General features: G+C 49.3%; 1 protein-coding gene across 22 annotated transcripts in view; it reads left to right on the top strand.

The window, feature by feature from the left end:
* Positions 1 to 15,094, top strand: part of NOD1 (nucleotide binding oligomerization domain containing 1) — a 78,364-nt gene that overhangs the window by 503 nt on the left and 62,767 nt on the right. For 7 of the 22 annotated variants that reach the window (XR_014833060.1, XR_014833065.1, XR_014833064.1 and 4 more), the window contains exon 1: positions 571 to 716. The exons of 2 other annotated variants lie outside the window; for them this stretch is intronic. The gene's annotated coding sequence lies outside the window, so the exon portion shown is untranslated. Of the gene's footprint in view, positions 1 to 570; positions 717 to 832; positions 937 to 3,599; positions 3,674 to 3,763; positions 3,808 to 4,766; positions 4,875 to 9,306; positions 9,395 to 10,334; positions 10,445 to 15,094 lie in introns of those variants that run through there. 13 more of the 22 variants (XR_014833062.1, XM_085004701.1, XM_085004702.1 and 10 more) reach the window with 10 other exon arrangements.

Here is a 15,094-nt window from a genome sequence, read left to right on the forward strand (position 1 = left end):
AAAACTCCCTTGCAGGTCATTGCAGCATAACATATAAAACATAAAAGGTACACTGCCAAGAACGGATTTAAGGACAAGGAGAAAAGCTTAGACGTTAAAACGTATAAATCAAAGTATATGCTCTGCTATAAAGGTTTGATTGCTTTGAGCTGCGTTTCATTGGGGGGAGCAGGTGTCACGTTTTAACGGGAGTTTCTCCAGCGTGCCCAGGTGCCGCCTCGGGTTGCGGATGGTGGGTTGGTCCTTTTAGGAGGACGGGCCTGGGCTTGCGGCCGCCGTTACCGAGCTGGCGCCCTCCGTTCCCAGTGTCACTCCTGGGCGAGCTCTCAGGCCTGGCCGCTCGGCCCTGCGCGGTGGCCTGGCCTCCCTGCGGGCGCGGGGACCGCCCCTCCCGGCTGCCCGTGGCCACTTCGGCAGGCGGCCTCTCCGCGCTTCCCGCTCCGGGTGGGGGACCACGGCCGTCCCGCTGATCTCGCCTCGCCCGCCCGGGCGGGGTCTCGGCCTCCACGCAGCACGCGGAGGAGGCTCGGGGCGCGGCCAGAGGGGCGCGGCCGTCGCTGCGGTTGAGCCAGTTCCCGTTCCGGCCGGCGCTGCGGCTGCTGCCTCCCCAGCCCCTGGCGCAGCCAGGCGCTCCGCCGCCCGCCCGCGTGCTCCCGGCGCACCCGGCTCTCGCTCTGGCTTCCCGCTTCTGCGAGGTCTGCACACCTCGTGGCCAAGTAAGTCCCGACGACGGGGGCGGGTCGCTCGGGGCACAAGTTTTCTGGATTACCGGGCGCCGCAAGGGAGGAGGCTCAGGGAGGCGGCATCCTGCGAGCGGGCGGCATTCAAAGCTGCCCTGGATGAGCTCCAGGTGGAGCAAGGCAGAAATACCCGGGAGGTTGCGGAATGCCACCAAAGTTCAGAGGGATGAACTTCGGCGTCAGGGAAATGGTCCGGGTAGGGCTTCTCAATCCTGTCTGCACCTTGGAATCACCTGGGGCGCTGTTAACATTCAGATGCCCAGGCTGGATCCATCAGAATCCCGGGGCGGCGTGGAGGGGGGTGGGGGAGGGCGCTCCGAGGCCGGGTCCCAGGCCTCTGTACTAAACTCCCGGCTGATTCCGCTGTGCGCCTGGCCAGGGTTGGTCCCCAGTGACCAAAGGGTGGCTGCCAAGGGAAAGTGGCAAGGCAGGTAGGGGGGCCTTGATGGAGTCCAGTCTGCAGACAGATCCGGCTGTTCCCAGGGTCCTGAGGGATCCTGGGAGCCTGGCAGAGGACTTCCCTCTGCTTCCTGAGACTCAAAGAAAGGAAATGAGATGAGGCTTGGCAGGGGCCTCTGAATGGTGCCTCCAAAATAGATATACAGCCTCAGACATGCACACGGTTTTTTGTGGCACATTGTGAAACACAGAAGGGTTGCCAGATCATGATGCCCTCTTAGTTCTGCTTCCTTTCCTGGAAATGCCTCCATTGTTAGCATTTAAAATCAAAGTTGGGGAAAACCAGTAAACCCATGGCCTTGACAACTTCTGGGTTTTCTGTGCTAAGGATGAAGCAAGGTATGTTTGCCCCAGGGTGGGGTTTGTCCCTCTTAAAAGCCCCCTGAGATTTCCTATAGCCAGTAACCCCCTCGGGTATGAGGAGTGCCCAATATTCACCCTGTTCTCACCCTGGATGTGGATGCGGGGGCGCAGAGAGCTGTCATCTAAGCAAGCGGGGAGAGTGGATAAGGCACAGACTTCTTCTGCACACGTGGAACAGATGAGACGGAGGGGGCTTCAATGCAAAGAACAGCCTAGGCGAAGAGACGACTTCTAAAGTGTCTAAGAGGAGTAGATGGTGCTTTTTTGTAATGAAGAAATGAGTTCAAGCTTTGGAGCCCATCAACCCTGGGCCCACATTCAGATTCTGTCACTTCTGTGATTGTGACCATGGCCATGTTATGTGACTTCTCTGAAACCCTGTTTTCTTGTGAAAAATAAGTAGTTCTGTCCTGAGGCTAATATGGTTAAATGAGATAATATGTAGCAAAGGCCTGGCAGGGCAGCTGGCACATAGTAGCTGCCTCATCAATGGCGGGGATTAGCCACTCTGGGGGTGATTGGTGCCCAACATTTGTTCAGTACAGCCACGGGGAGGGAGAGTGCCCAGAACTGGTCTCCCTTGAAACTCCATTCCCCTGATGTTCCCCTGCCCTGCTCAGGAGGGCTCTGTAGCTCCCTCCCTCTTTGGGCCCCTGCATACTTTGTGGTCCGGAGTCTCAGGCCACCAGCTTCTCCCCTCAGAGGGGTGCTTAATGGCTCTGGAGTAAGAGTTTTACTCCATGTGATAGGAATCAATTTCTTGACAAAAGAAGGTAGTTCTTTAATCCAAAGACTTTACCCACTGCCACATCCCTCAAAAAATGAGCTGCCTCCCCCTTCCCCCCGCCCCAGCAAAGGGAGGCTGTTTACAGAGTCTCCACATTGATCAGGCACACACAGGTGACTCTTCTGCTGGCAGCATCCTCAGGCCATGCCCCGGTTGTACCTGTTTTGCTACTGACTCTCGGTCTAGGGACAATCAGGCCTTCTCAGATGACCAAGAAGTCAGGAATTTGAGGAAGGGAGGACTCATATCCTACAGTTGTCAGTGGGGGTATCCCAGCCAGACTCTCTGCCCTGGTCCCACTTTGTGTGTCACTGATGATCCCTTTGATAGTAAGAGCAGTGCTGTTTATTTTAGATTAGACATGAGAAGTGCCAGAAATGGTGATGTAGTGGAGGTTTAAAGATCAAGCGTATTCACAGGGCTAGGGCTGAGACTTGCTTACATGGGACTATCAAATTCTTGTCTCTTTTTATCCCAAGAAAAGAGGTCAATATTTCTTCAATATCTAAGACATAAACCTAGGACTTGAGGTTTCAGTTACCTGTTCCCCCTACAATTCTTTTGGGAGCTTTAAGGAAAAATGAAAATTTAAAAAGGTGAAGTTTATACTGTGTTGAATTCTTGTCATACAGCAGCTATAGGAATTTTGCAAATTTCTGGTAACCCTGTTATTCTCTCTCATTTATTTTTTTGGCTGCACTTAAGGCATATGAGGTTCCCAGGCCAGGGATTGAACCCACACCACGGGAACAACCCAAGCCACTGCAGTGACAATGTGGGATCCTTAACCCTCTGTGCCACAAGAGAACTCCCGAACTTGACTTTTGCAGTAAGAGGCGAACAGTCACTGGCATTTCAATTAATTGATGGTTTTTAAAAAGTTTAGAAAGGTAGAATGCTTGTCAAAGCAAGAATTTCTGGCTTGAATTCTTCTTGTGTTTCATGTAGAAACTGCCACAGACCAAACTGGGGGCAGAGATTGGGGGCAGGGTGGGCCGAGGTAAGCTGATCACCAAACCTCCTCCCTTTGCCGTCCGCCCAGCCTCTGCAGCTGCGGAGCCAGCGAGGCCTGGCATGCTCTTACTCCGAAGGGGCCTTGCCTTGGCCTTCTGATCAGGCACAGTGCCCCAGGACAGGTCTGTGGCACTTTGGAGGGACACTTCATTACAATCATTTAGGGCTAGTCATCTCCTGCTTTGGGACTTGTTTTACTGAGTGGTCCTTTTCCTCTTCCTTATGCTTTTCCATAGGACTAACAGATAGGTCACCTGAGGGCCCAGGTCACTGCAAACTGAGCCCTAGATGAGCACCAAGTGGTGGTAAGGTAATAGCTGAATAAAACATGAAGAGTCATCACGACTGTATCTTTGTGTCAGGCTGTTGATCTTGGCCCTTCTCTGTATCATCTCCACAGGACACCTTAGGAGCAGGACAGAGTTGAGAGGTTGGAATGACTTGGTAGGTATTTGCAGAGTTGCACGTAGCTGGGGAGGGCTGTTGCCTGTTGCTAAGGAAAACCCATCTGGTAGAAAAGCTGGGAGCAGATGATGATTTAGGTGAGAAAATATTTGTGTGCTAATTCCCAGAAGATAAAAGTCTAATGACTAAGAACTTCCCCTGCTGAACACATTCCCCTATTGCTATCTGTGACCCCAAACCGAACTTTCCAGAAGGGGAACAGGGTGGAAAGCTTGGCTCTTCTTTGGGCATATCCCAACTCCTGATAACCCAGGACAGCAGGCCCCTTCCTGGAGAGGGCCAGCCCTGGGCTCCGCTTGGCAAGCCCAGTGTTGGACGTTTCGTATGAAGTTGGGCATGTTGATTTCAAGAGGCAGATGCGATCTATAACAAACACAGGCAGGGCTCAAATGGAGGAAATGGGCTTTGGTGTCAGAACTTGGGATCAAGCCCCTGCCTTGTTCCTTAACTAACAGTGTGATCTTGGCCAAGAGAGTTAACCTTTCCAACCCTGTGTCCTCCTACATGTAAAATAGTTATAATTCTTCTTTCCTTCCAGAGTGGTGGTAGTATTTGCTGGTTGCTGTAAAGTAGGCAGCATACCACCTGGCCTCTGGTAAATGGTGAGGATGATGACGATTGGGTGCAGGTGCTGGCCTTGCTGTCTCCCTGCAGCGGCTCCGAATGAGCTACTTAACCCTCACGAGCCTCGGGTTTTATATCTGTAAAAAGGGGATGACTATCAATCTGGAAGGATTGGCTTGAGGCTTTGATGAAATAAAATGCAATGAAGATGTGTCCGATCTGGTTGACCCTACATAATGATGGCAAACTCTTAATAGACTGACTCTGTGCAACCCTGGTCAGAGGGCTTTAGGTTTTTGGTTTGTGTTGGTTTTGGGCTCATTGAATCTTTCCAGCAATGCTGTATAGTAGTTATCATTTCTCCCATTTTACAGGTGGGACTACTGAGGCTCAATGAGATTAAATAGCCCTAGGTCAGCAGAGAGGAAGTGCTGCACCCAGGGCTTGAAGCAGTCTGGGTTCTAACCACTGAACGGGACTCAGTGAGTGCCCCTCCCTCCTGCCCACCTCCCCACCCGCATGCCTGCCTCTAGGAATTGATGCACAGATGTGCTTGGGCTCTTTCTAGAGCTGTGCTTCTGGATATAGGACCCAGCTTCCAAAGAACTGCCTGCTTGTGGAGTGAACATGGGAGATCCCCCCCATAAAAAAATAATTTCTAGCTTTTAAACCTCAATCACTGCTTACACTGGATGATCTAATATCCACTGGAGGAGGGGTGATGCTGGTATTGACGGATGTTATTAGAGTGGATGATGTTTATTTTTAGGCAAGTGTGCAACAAGATTGTTAGCCTGGATGTAATAAAACACACAGGCGTTCTGTGTTTCTAAACATATTCTAGAACATTGACCCAGACAGGTGTGTGGGGTATTTGAAAAAACAGACACCAGGCCTGGCAGGGCCTAGGATGGTGCTCAGGGGGACTTGATAGTATTTAAATAACTTCCTATCGACAATGCGGTGGCCTGTTCCAAGTACACAACCCTTTAAAAAATTCCTTACCCATCTTCCCTTTCTGTTATACCCCAGGAGCTTTTGCTTCTTTTTGAGCTTTGGCGGTCTTCCAAGAGGCATGGGCCAGGGGAACTCAGAGCCTAGAAAAGGGAATTCTCCACTGAGTGAACTGGGGATGCTTTAACATTTCTGATCATGAGCTGGCAGTTGTTTTTCTGGCTCACCCATGGGTGTGAAATACTTTGCTAGGTCCCCAGCCCGGTGTGGAAAGCCGTTAGAAAGCTATTGGTAGCTCCGGATTCCTCCTGACTCTTTGGGGCTTCACTGTGTTGACATTAATTCAGCAAATATCAGCAGACATTGCTACTGCCAGGTATCTACTAAGTTTTGGGGATACAGCAATGAATGAATCCAGGAGCCCAGTGCCTGGCCAAGTGCAATTTGCTGGCTGTTTGGAGGAACCAATAAATTCATAGTTTTAAATGCGGCAAGTGTTCTAAGTGAAAACAGCAGGATGTCCTGAGACAGATTATTAGAGCCGTACTAAGATTAGGGGAGTCTCGGATTTGCCCCTCCAAGAATGAGCATTTTTCCACTAATTATTGGGGTTGAAAAGGGGTCAGCATGCCAGCCACAGGGAGCAGCATTTCTGAAGGCTGAGAGGTAGGAAAGAAAGAACAGGGCGCCTTGGGGAAGGTGCGGGAGCCCTAAAGAATGAACCAGCTCCTCATACAACATTGTAAGGCAACCACACTCCAAGATTTTTTAAAAATAATTTTTAAAAAGGAAAGGGGAAAAAAAAAAAAAAAAAACCAACTCAGGCCAAGCAGAGCCTCCTGGGCTGGGACACATTGGGAAATTTATTGCAAAGGGCAGCAGGAGGCTCCCCAGCGCTGCCTTTCCCCAAGGTCAGTAATCTATAAGAAAAAAATCACTAGCAGCCCCCTGCTTATTAAACATCTTAAACCCTGTCTTAATTCTGGAGACAAATTATGGTTTTTGATTTCTAGTGAAGGAACCAAAGCTCAGAACAGAGAAAAGATAGCAGCGTCAGGGCTGGAAGCCTGGTTTGCTCGCCCTCAGCACCTGCTCTGTGGTTTTCTGGGCAGATGGTGTATGCGAGTGCGGGCCAGCGAGGCGCCAGCATCCTTCAGCAGGAGCCTCGGTGGATGCACTTGGGTGGGGTCCAGTCCTTCCTGGCTCCTTGGAAACAGGAACAAAAGGGCCCAAAGAGCGGGCACAGGCTGGCAGCATGGGAGTCCGAGTGTCAGAGCCTGCAGGTAGAAAAGCTGGGACACCCCCCCCCGCCGGCCAAGGGAAGAGGCTTTGGGCAGTTTTGCTTTCTAGTCTATTCTCCCTCTGGAGAGCCCCAAAGCCCTGAAAAAGGTGCTTTCCCTGCCCTGTTCATCTCCCAGAGAGTTTGCATAGACTTAAAAACCAGAGTGATAGGAAAAAGAAATTCTTTATTTGGAGCTTTCCGATCACCAAAAAAGCGTCTCGTCTTGGGGTATCTGCATGACCCCCTTTCTCACTCTCATGAAGCTGTCATGAGGTCACAGCGAGAGGCCGCAGCAGGTCAAGTGTATCTTGGCTAGTGGGCAGGGCCTGCTCCCTAGGACAGGCCCCCACCGGGCAGGGCCCAGGGCATGCCACCTCTCAGAAGGGCTTGGCATCGTCTCAGTCTCTCAATGCCCTGCGGGGTCACCTCCCACACATCCCAGCTACTGCCCGGCTGAGCTTGAGGGAGACGTGTGTCCCAGTCAATAAAAACCTCCAGCTAAGCATTTTGGCCAGCCATCAGCTGAGTGTGTATTTTGTACAAAGCCAAGTTTCAGCTCAGGCCTCTGTGATGACTAACCTATTTTGTTCTTGGAAGTGCCTTTCACTTGCGAAGCTCCATTCATTTTCCGTGTTCTGTCCTAAAGGCCATCTCCGGATGTCCTCTGGCTTCTGGACTTGCCCCTTCATGAGCGCTTTCTTGTGCGTGAGCACTTACACCCACTTAGCCAGTTCCAGACCTGGCTTTCCAATTCAAGGCTCTGTTGGCTTCTGTCGGCTTTCTCTATCAAGATAATTTTATTGGAGTTCCTGTCGTGGCTCAGCAGAAATGCATCTGTCTAGTCTCCATGAGGACGCAGGTTGGATCCCTGGCCTCGCTCAGTGGGTTAAGGATCTGGTGTTGCCGTGAGCTGTGGTATAGGTCCCGGACATGGGTCGGATCCCGCATGGCTGTGGTGTAGGCCAGTGGCTACAGCTCCGATTCGACCCCTAGCCTGGAAGCCTCTATGTACCACAGGTGCGGCCCTAAAAAGAAAGAAAAGATAATTTTATCCATTGGGCTCTCAGATGAACACCAATCAGGCCTTTTCAGAACTTTGTTTTTCAAAGCCTGCATAATACCAGGAAAATGTCAATCAACAATTGTATTTCAGCCCTCTAAGGCCCTGGGTGGCTGGGTCAGGCGGTGGGGGCGGTGGGGGATTCATTGTCACAAAGCAGCAGGTGCAAAGAGAGGGTGTAGACTGTGCACTGAAAATTGAGCGCTGAGCTTTGGGTAAACCTTTTAAGGCAGCAGTTAATAGAAAAGTCTTGCAACAAGAGAAAATACTGGTGCCTACATAGCTGAATTTATCTGCTAGGAAGCTTGGCCAGTGACTAAGTGAGCTGGTGAATTCTGGAAACCCACATGTTCATGTAATAAGCATTAATGAAGTACCCGTTATAAGCCGGGTGCTGTGCTAGATTCATTCATTCAACATCTGTGATCTAGCATCCTCTCTGCGCTGGAGATACAGGAACTTACAGGTGGACACCACCCCTGAGAGTCAAATGATGCAAAGCCTCAAAGATGAACCAGACAGAAGCCCCAGCCTTACCACCTTCCCCTTTATCAGGATAAGTTCTTGTAGTGTGACCAGGGCTGTCTGAATGCCAGCTATGTATTAACTCACTGAGTCCTCACGCAGAGCCTATGAAGCAGGTGCTGCTATTATCTGCATGTTCTAGATAAGAACATTGAAGCACAGAAGGGCAGTGTCTTTGTCCAAAACACGGAGTTGAGAGATTGGAACCAGGTAGCCTGGTTTTAGTCTTGGCCCTTTACTGCCACCATCAATTGATGGGATTAAAGAATATAGCAGGGAGTTCCCGTTGTGGCTCAGTGGGTTAAGAACCCAACCTAGTATGTATGAGGATGTGGTTTAATCTCTGGCCTTGCTCAGTGGGTTAAGGATCCCACAATTCTGCAAGCAGGTGCAGCTCGGATCCCACATTGCTGTAGCTGTGGCCAGCAGCTGTAGCTCCAATTAGACCCCTAGCCTGGGAACTTCCATATGCCTAAAAAGATCTTTTAAAAAAAGTTTAGGAGAAGAAAAATGTGAACTACCATGTCCTGTGAGGAAGGTGGGGATAGAGTACAGTGGGGTTCTCAGTGGGGAGTGAGGGGAGAAATGGGGGGGCTGCCCTTTGCTTTCCTGTCTGACAAATACCAGTCCCTGCTGGGGGGCGGGGATGGGGCCAGCCAAACCAGAAATAAATAAAAGAGCATTTGCCTCAGTGTCTGGAGACCTAGGTTCTAGTCCTGGTTGATCCAGACAAGTCTCTGCCTTGCCTAGGGCCTCAGTTTCCCCATCTAAAAAAATGGGGGTGTGGGAGGGTATTCTGTTCCATTCCAGAAGTCCACGGCTGGAGCAGAGAAGGGAGGGCTGGCTCTGAGCGCCCTCTGAACAGGGTTTCTTGACCAGAAGGAGATGCTTGGCTCTGAGGGACGTGGAGTTGGACATTTGAGTTCCCAGAACCCAGGCAGCTGTGAAGGGATGCCTGCATTCCATCAGCACCCACGCCCAGCGCTCCTGTCAGCCGTGTCTACATTCCTGCCTTCATGGGCAGGGTGGCAGGGTCTGTGTCTGGAATTCGTACCAGGTGGTACTTTGGAAAGCAAGAGAGGGGAAGGGAAACAGGGAGAGAGAAAGAGAAGATACTGAGAGACACTGACTTTTCTATCTCCTTTGAAATTCAGAGGGATCCTGTGCTTTCAGATCCTAAGGTAAATGAATGTGAATGGGGCTTTAAAGCTTCTCCTCGTGGTGCATCTGAAACAAATCTGACTAGGAACCATGAGGTTGTGGGTTCGATCCCTGGCCTCGCTCAGGGTTAAGGATCCAGTATTGCTGTGAGCTGTGGTGTAGGTCGCAGACACGGCTCGGATCCCGAGTTGCTGTGGCTCTGGTGTAGGTCGGCGGCTACAGCTCCGATTCGACCCCTAGCTTGGGAACCTCCATATGCTGCGGGTGCAGCCCTAGAAAGCAAAAAATAATAAAAATGATATATTAAAAAAACTTCCAATAATGACTGTAGCCTACTAGTCTGCTAAATTTCTCCCAGAGGGGGCTCGTGGTAATTTTCTGGTACAGCAGAAGCATACAGGACCAGGCTTGTTTTCCAGGTTTAGAAACTGGAAACAAAACAAGAAAAATGAATAAACCTTCTAAACTCCCAAACCCATGAGAGAAGGGTCCCAGTAGACCCATAAAATAATGGTGGCTTGGGGTTCCCGTTGTGGCTTAGCAATAATGAACCTAACTAGTATCCATGAGGATGTAGATTCAATCCCTGGCCTTGCTCATTGGGTTAAGGATCCCGCCTTGCTGTGAGCTGTGGTATAGGTCGGAGACATGGCTTGGATCTAGAATTGCTATGTCTGTGGCATAGGCCAGCAGCTGTAGCTCTGACTTGACCCCTAGCCTGGGAACCTCCATATGCTGAGAGTGCAGCCCTAAAAAGCAAACAAAAACAAAAAAACAATAACCCTCAAGCCATTCTTTATCTACTTTCTGAAGGCTGGAAGTGTAACTGAGCTGCTGTTTTTGTGGCTTATGCAACAGGGAGAGTAGGGCCCTGTGTGCGTTGACCCAGTGTGTGTGATTCCTGTGCTGTTCTGTCAATATGGTATAAAAACAATACGCAATCCCTGTACTTGGTCTTAGCCTCCTGCTCTGTTGCTGATGGGAAGGATCAGTCCACCCACCTCATTGTTGGAAATCTTGAAGGATGGTGGAGGCTGGCTGTGCACGTCCCCTGTGTCACCAGACACAGTGTAAGTGTCTTCATCCCCGCGCTGAGGGTGGGCCCTGCTCACCAAAATGAACCTTATTCCGGGGAGAAGCATTCTCCTCGAGGAGAATCCGGATATAGTCCCCAGTGTTCACGGATGTGTGTCCAGATTACGCTGGGGTCTATGAGCAGGTTGGCAGCCTGTGTTTGTGGAATTTTGCACTGTGGGGAATGTCACTTCTGAGGGAGGCAGGTACCCATTTGAGGTTGGCAGGGAAAGATGCCTTTATGTTACCTTATCTTAAACCTGAATTCAATAAATAAATATCAGTGATCAATTCCCATTGTTCAGGACTGTGGTAGACAGATTGTTTTATTTAATTGAGGTATAGCTGATTTATTACAATGTTGGGTTAATTTCTGCTGTACAGCAAAATGATTCAGTTATTTATATATGTGTATATATATGTTTACTTTCAAAAATATTCTTTTTTTTTTTTTTTTTTTTTTTTTGTCTTTTCTAGGACCTCACCCACGGCATATGGAAGTTCCTAGGCTAGGGGTCTAATCGGAGCTGTAGCCACCGGCCTACACCACAGCCACAGCAACACAGGATCTGAGCCGCATCTGCGACCTACACCACAGCTCACGGCAACACCGGATCCTTAACTCACTGAGCAAGGCCAGGGATCAAACCTGCAACCTCATGGTTCCTAGTCGGATTCGTTAATTGCTAAACCACGATGGAAACTCCTCAAAAATATTCTTTTCCATTATGTTTATCATAAGACGTTGAATATAGTTTCTGTGCTATGCAGCAGGACCTTGTTTATGACTGAATGTTTTAGAAGCCCAGAATGTACATGGCACATGTGTCTCTACCAAAGATGTGTTTACTGGGTCGGCTTCAGTGATAGGATGTGGTTTTAGCAGAAAGAGAGAAAGAATCCAAAGTGGTTTCCTTGGTAACGACAGCTGTTTAGGTGGGAAGGAGTTATGGGGTGGAAAGTGTGAAATACCTTTGGCTTTATCCATCAAAATTAAAACATCACTCGGGGTCAGAATGTTACACAAAAGGCAGTTGAGCCCATATTATTTTAAAAACGTGTTCAGAGGCTTGCACGACATGAAATAGAAGACAAAGGAAATGAGACATGTAATTATGGAGCATTTTCTCAGTGTGGTATTGCTTGAAGTCCTAAGGTTTAAAAAAATCTGCTTGAAAGTCAGTTCTGTTGACTCTTTTGCTCTATTCTATTTTAGTAGGGCTTGATTTTTTACCTTTTTTTTTTTTTTGTCTTTTTGCTATTTCTTGGGCCGCTCCCGCAGCATATGGAGGTTCCCAGGCTAGGGGTCGAATCGGAGCTGTAGCCACCGGCCTACACCACAGCCACAGCAACACGGGATTCTGAGCCGCATCTGCGACCTACACCACAGCTCACGGCAACACCGGATCCTTAACCCACTGAGCAAGGGCAGGGACCGAACCCGCAACCTCATGGTTCCTAGTCGGATTCGTTAACCACTGCGCCACGACGGGAACTCCGATTTTTTACTTTAGATCCTTATTTCAAACAGGTTTGGTGGCAATAATGTGAGTTGACAGACTCCTACTAAATTGAAGACAAAACTCTTCCCACCCACGAACCCATTGGTTTGACTACGATATTTCACCACGCACGGAGGAGTGTCCCATTTATTGATAGGTGCACAGAGAGTCTTAGCCTTCCATCTGAATTTGGTTTTAATGAATTGTCATTTAGCTTAATGGGGACTGAGCATTTTTTTCCTGGAAGGGTGGGCTCTCAAGTTGAAAGTCAAAGTTCCTTAAAACAAGATGATTGCTGAGAATGTTACAGTGACCTGTCTCAAGTGTCCTGAAATGCCCTAATAATCAAACAGACTCTAAAATACCTTTAGGAGTTCCCATTGTGGCTCAGCAGTAACAAATCCAACTAGTATCCATGAGGACGCAGATTTGATCTCTGGCCTTGCTCCGTGGGTTAAAGATCGGGCGTTGCCGTGAGCTGTGGTGTAGGTTGCAGACGCGGCTGGGATCTGGCATTGCTGTGACTGTGGTGTAGGCCAGCAGCTACAGCTCCCATTTGACTGCTAGCCTGAGAACTTCCATATGCTGCAGGTGTGGCCCTAAAAAGACAATAATCATAATAACTTTAAATTATGCAAGTATATATTATCCTATAAAAAATATCATTATGAAGAAAAGTACTGTACTAATTCTGGTGCCTGTCCAGAAGTAATCTCTCTTCTCATAAAGCATATCTTCTTCCAGATATTTTTATTTGCATTTATGCTTATAGATGTCTGCTGTGTATGGTGTTGTGCAGGTCTGTAAGACAGATGATGTGGGCAAGTTACATGTTATACTTTCTGCAGCTTCCATATTTTTCAGATGACAATATGTCTTGAAGAACTTTCTTTTTTTTTTTTTTTTTTTTTTTTTTTTTTTTGTCTTTTTACCATTTCTTGGGCCACTCCAGCGGCATATGGAGGTTCCCAGGCTAGGGGTCGAATCAGAGCTGTAGCTGCCAGCCTACACCAGAGCCGCAGCAACACAGGATCCGAGCCGCGTCTGCGACCTACACCACAGCTCACGGCAATGCCGGATCCTTAACCCACTGAGCAAGGGCAGGGATCGAACCCGCAACCTCATGGTTCCTAGTCGGATTCATTAACCACTGCGCCACGATGGGAACTCCTGAAGAACTTTCTGTCAGTCCATAGTGCTCCACTGCATTCTTTGTCACTGCTGATCATGTGTGCTTAGCTCTTTTGGCCCTACCTGAGGATTCTGACAGAAGTGGTGGTCGAGGCTGAGCTGAGAAGGCTGAGGTTGGGATGTGGGGACAAGTCGCTGGGTGGAGTGAGGTGACAGGATCCTGGACCAAACCAGGAAGAGGCAGCCACCTCAGTGCAGATGAAGAGAATGTGTGGCTTACTCCTGTGCCCTTCCCCCCTTTTAATAAACTAGTATTCTCTTGCGTAGATTACTTCTAAGGCCGGAAATGATGCTTAATTTTAACTCTTAATTCTACAGCCAGTTTTACAGTATCTGAAGAAAAAGCTGTAGCGGCTTTATCTTTCTTGCAAGTGGTCTTTTAGTGTCATGAGTCTCTGTCCTATAAAACCTGCTGTTACGTGAAGGCAGGGAGAGGGCTGTGCTGAGCATCTTGGGCTGCCTGCTCTGCCTCCAACCTGCTGTCTGGCCTTTGACGGCTCATGTCACCCTCTCTGGCCTCCGTTTCTTAATGTGCTAAATGCTTTTCTTGTCCCAAATTACAATATCTGTCAGGCTGGGCTAGGGTGTGCTGCGGTGACAGATAAGTCCAAAATCTTAGAGGCTCAAACAACAAAGGTTTATTTCTTGCTCACACTCTGTGCCTGTCACAAGTTAGCAGGAGGCTCTCCTGACTGTTGTTACCTGTGGGCCAGGTGGATGGAGCAGCCAGCAGCTGGGATGTTGCTGGTCCTAGTGTCGGATGAAAGGAAGAGACACATTAGGCACAGACGCCGAAAGTTCCTGCCTGTAGTAACTCGTTGCACTTCTGCTCACATGTTAGGAGTCAAAGCATGTACCTTCAGGTGGGTAGGGATGTATCATCCTGCCTGATAGCTGGGAGGAGAATCTGAACTATTTGTAGCACTTTCTCTCCCAGTGAGGTTTGTCAAGGAAGGGCTGGGAAAGTCTGTGAAAACTGTCCTGTGGTTGGTAAAGTCATGCAGCAGAAGCTAGTCCTTTCTGTATACATAAAATCATTGACCTTTCCCTGTGGCCTCCAAGATTCTGGAAAACAGAAGCCCATTTGGGGACTCAGATTTCCACAGATGACCAGAGCTCGGGGAGGGAGCAGTCAGGATGAGAGCACAGGCTGATGGTCCTGGGTTAGATTCCACCGCACAAGGATGCCAGCAACGCTGGCCTTGGTTTTGCCTCTGTTTGTATGTTTCTAGCCTATAGGCAGACACAGGGTCGGGAGGGCAGCAGAAACACTTGGAGATCGGCTTGACTGCATGGAGGTCATTGTTTAAAAAAACTCTTCTCATTTAGCATCTTCCACACGGAAATGGTGAGGCTGGTGTGGATGTTGGGAAGTGATTTTCTCGAGGTTTCTATTCTCAGCTTAGCATCCACAGCCCCATCGGTTGGAATGGAGGCTACACTGTCTGTTCATCCTGGGAGTCAGCATTTGTATTCACACCGTGGGCAGGTTGACCTCTGCACTCAGGCTCTGCTGGATGATTTTGCATAGAGTGAAGCTGAATGGACGTGTTTGCCAGTATCTTCAGGGAACACTGGCGTTTATTCTAAGGATGCACGGGGTGGGGTGGCCCACCTGGGTGGCTGTGGGCTGTGAGTGTTCAGGGCTCAGTGAATCTCTGGGTGTCTCAGATCCAAATTCCCTAAGAGGCTCTTGCCACCTCTCTCTGTCACCTTCCATTTCAGGGGGCGTCAGAGGGACCAAGGAAGGATTTGGGAGAGCTGCAGATGGCCTTGGCTCTCTGATCATTTCTGTCATGTTTCTCGTCCCTTGTTCTGTGTCCACCTGCCCTGCCACATCATAACCTCTGTGAGGGTGGGAGCTGCTTCCCCGCGGGTGCCTCCGTTTCCTCATTGTCAATCAGTGGTGACAGTGACCTCTGCCACCTGTGGCTGTTCTGAGTTTTGAGTGAG

The sequence above is a fragment of the Sus scrofa genome, chromosome 18 (genome assembly GCF_054392235.1).
Source record: "Sus scrofa isolate SSC_HxYL_T2T_F1_AM1 chromosome 18, Sscrofa_HxYL_maternal_Yorkshire_Landrace_v2.0, whole genome shotgun sequence".
Taxonomy (NCBI): Eukaryota; Metazoa; Chordata; class Mammalia; order Artiodactyla; family Suidae; genus Sus; species Sus scrofa.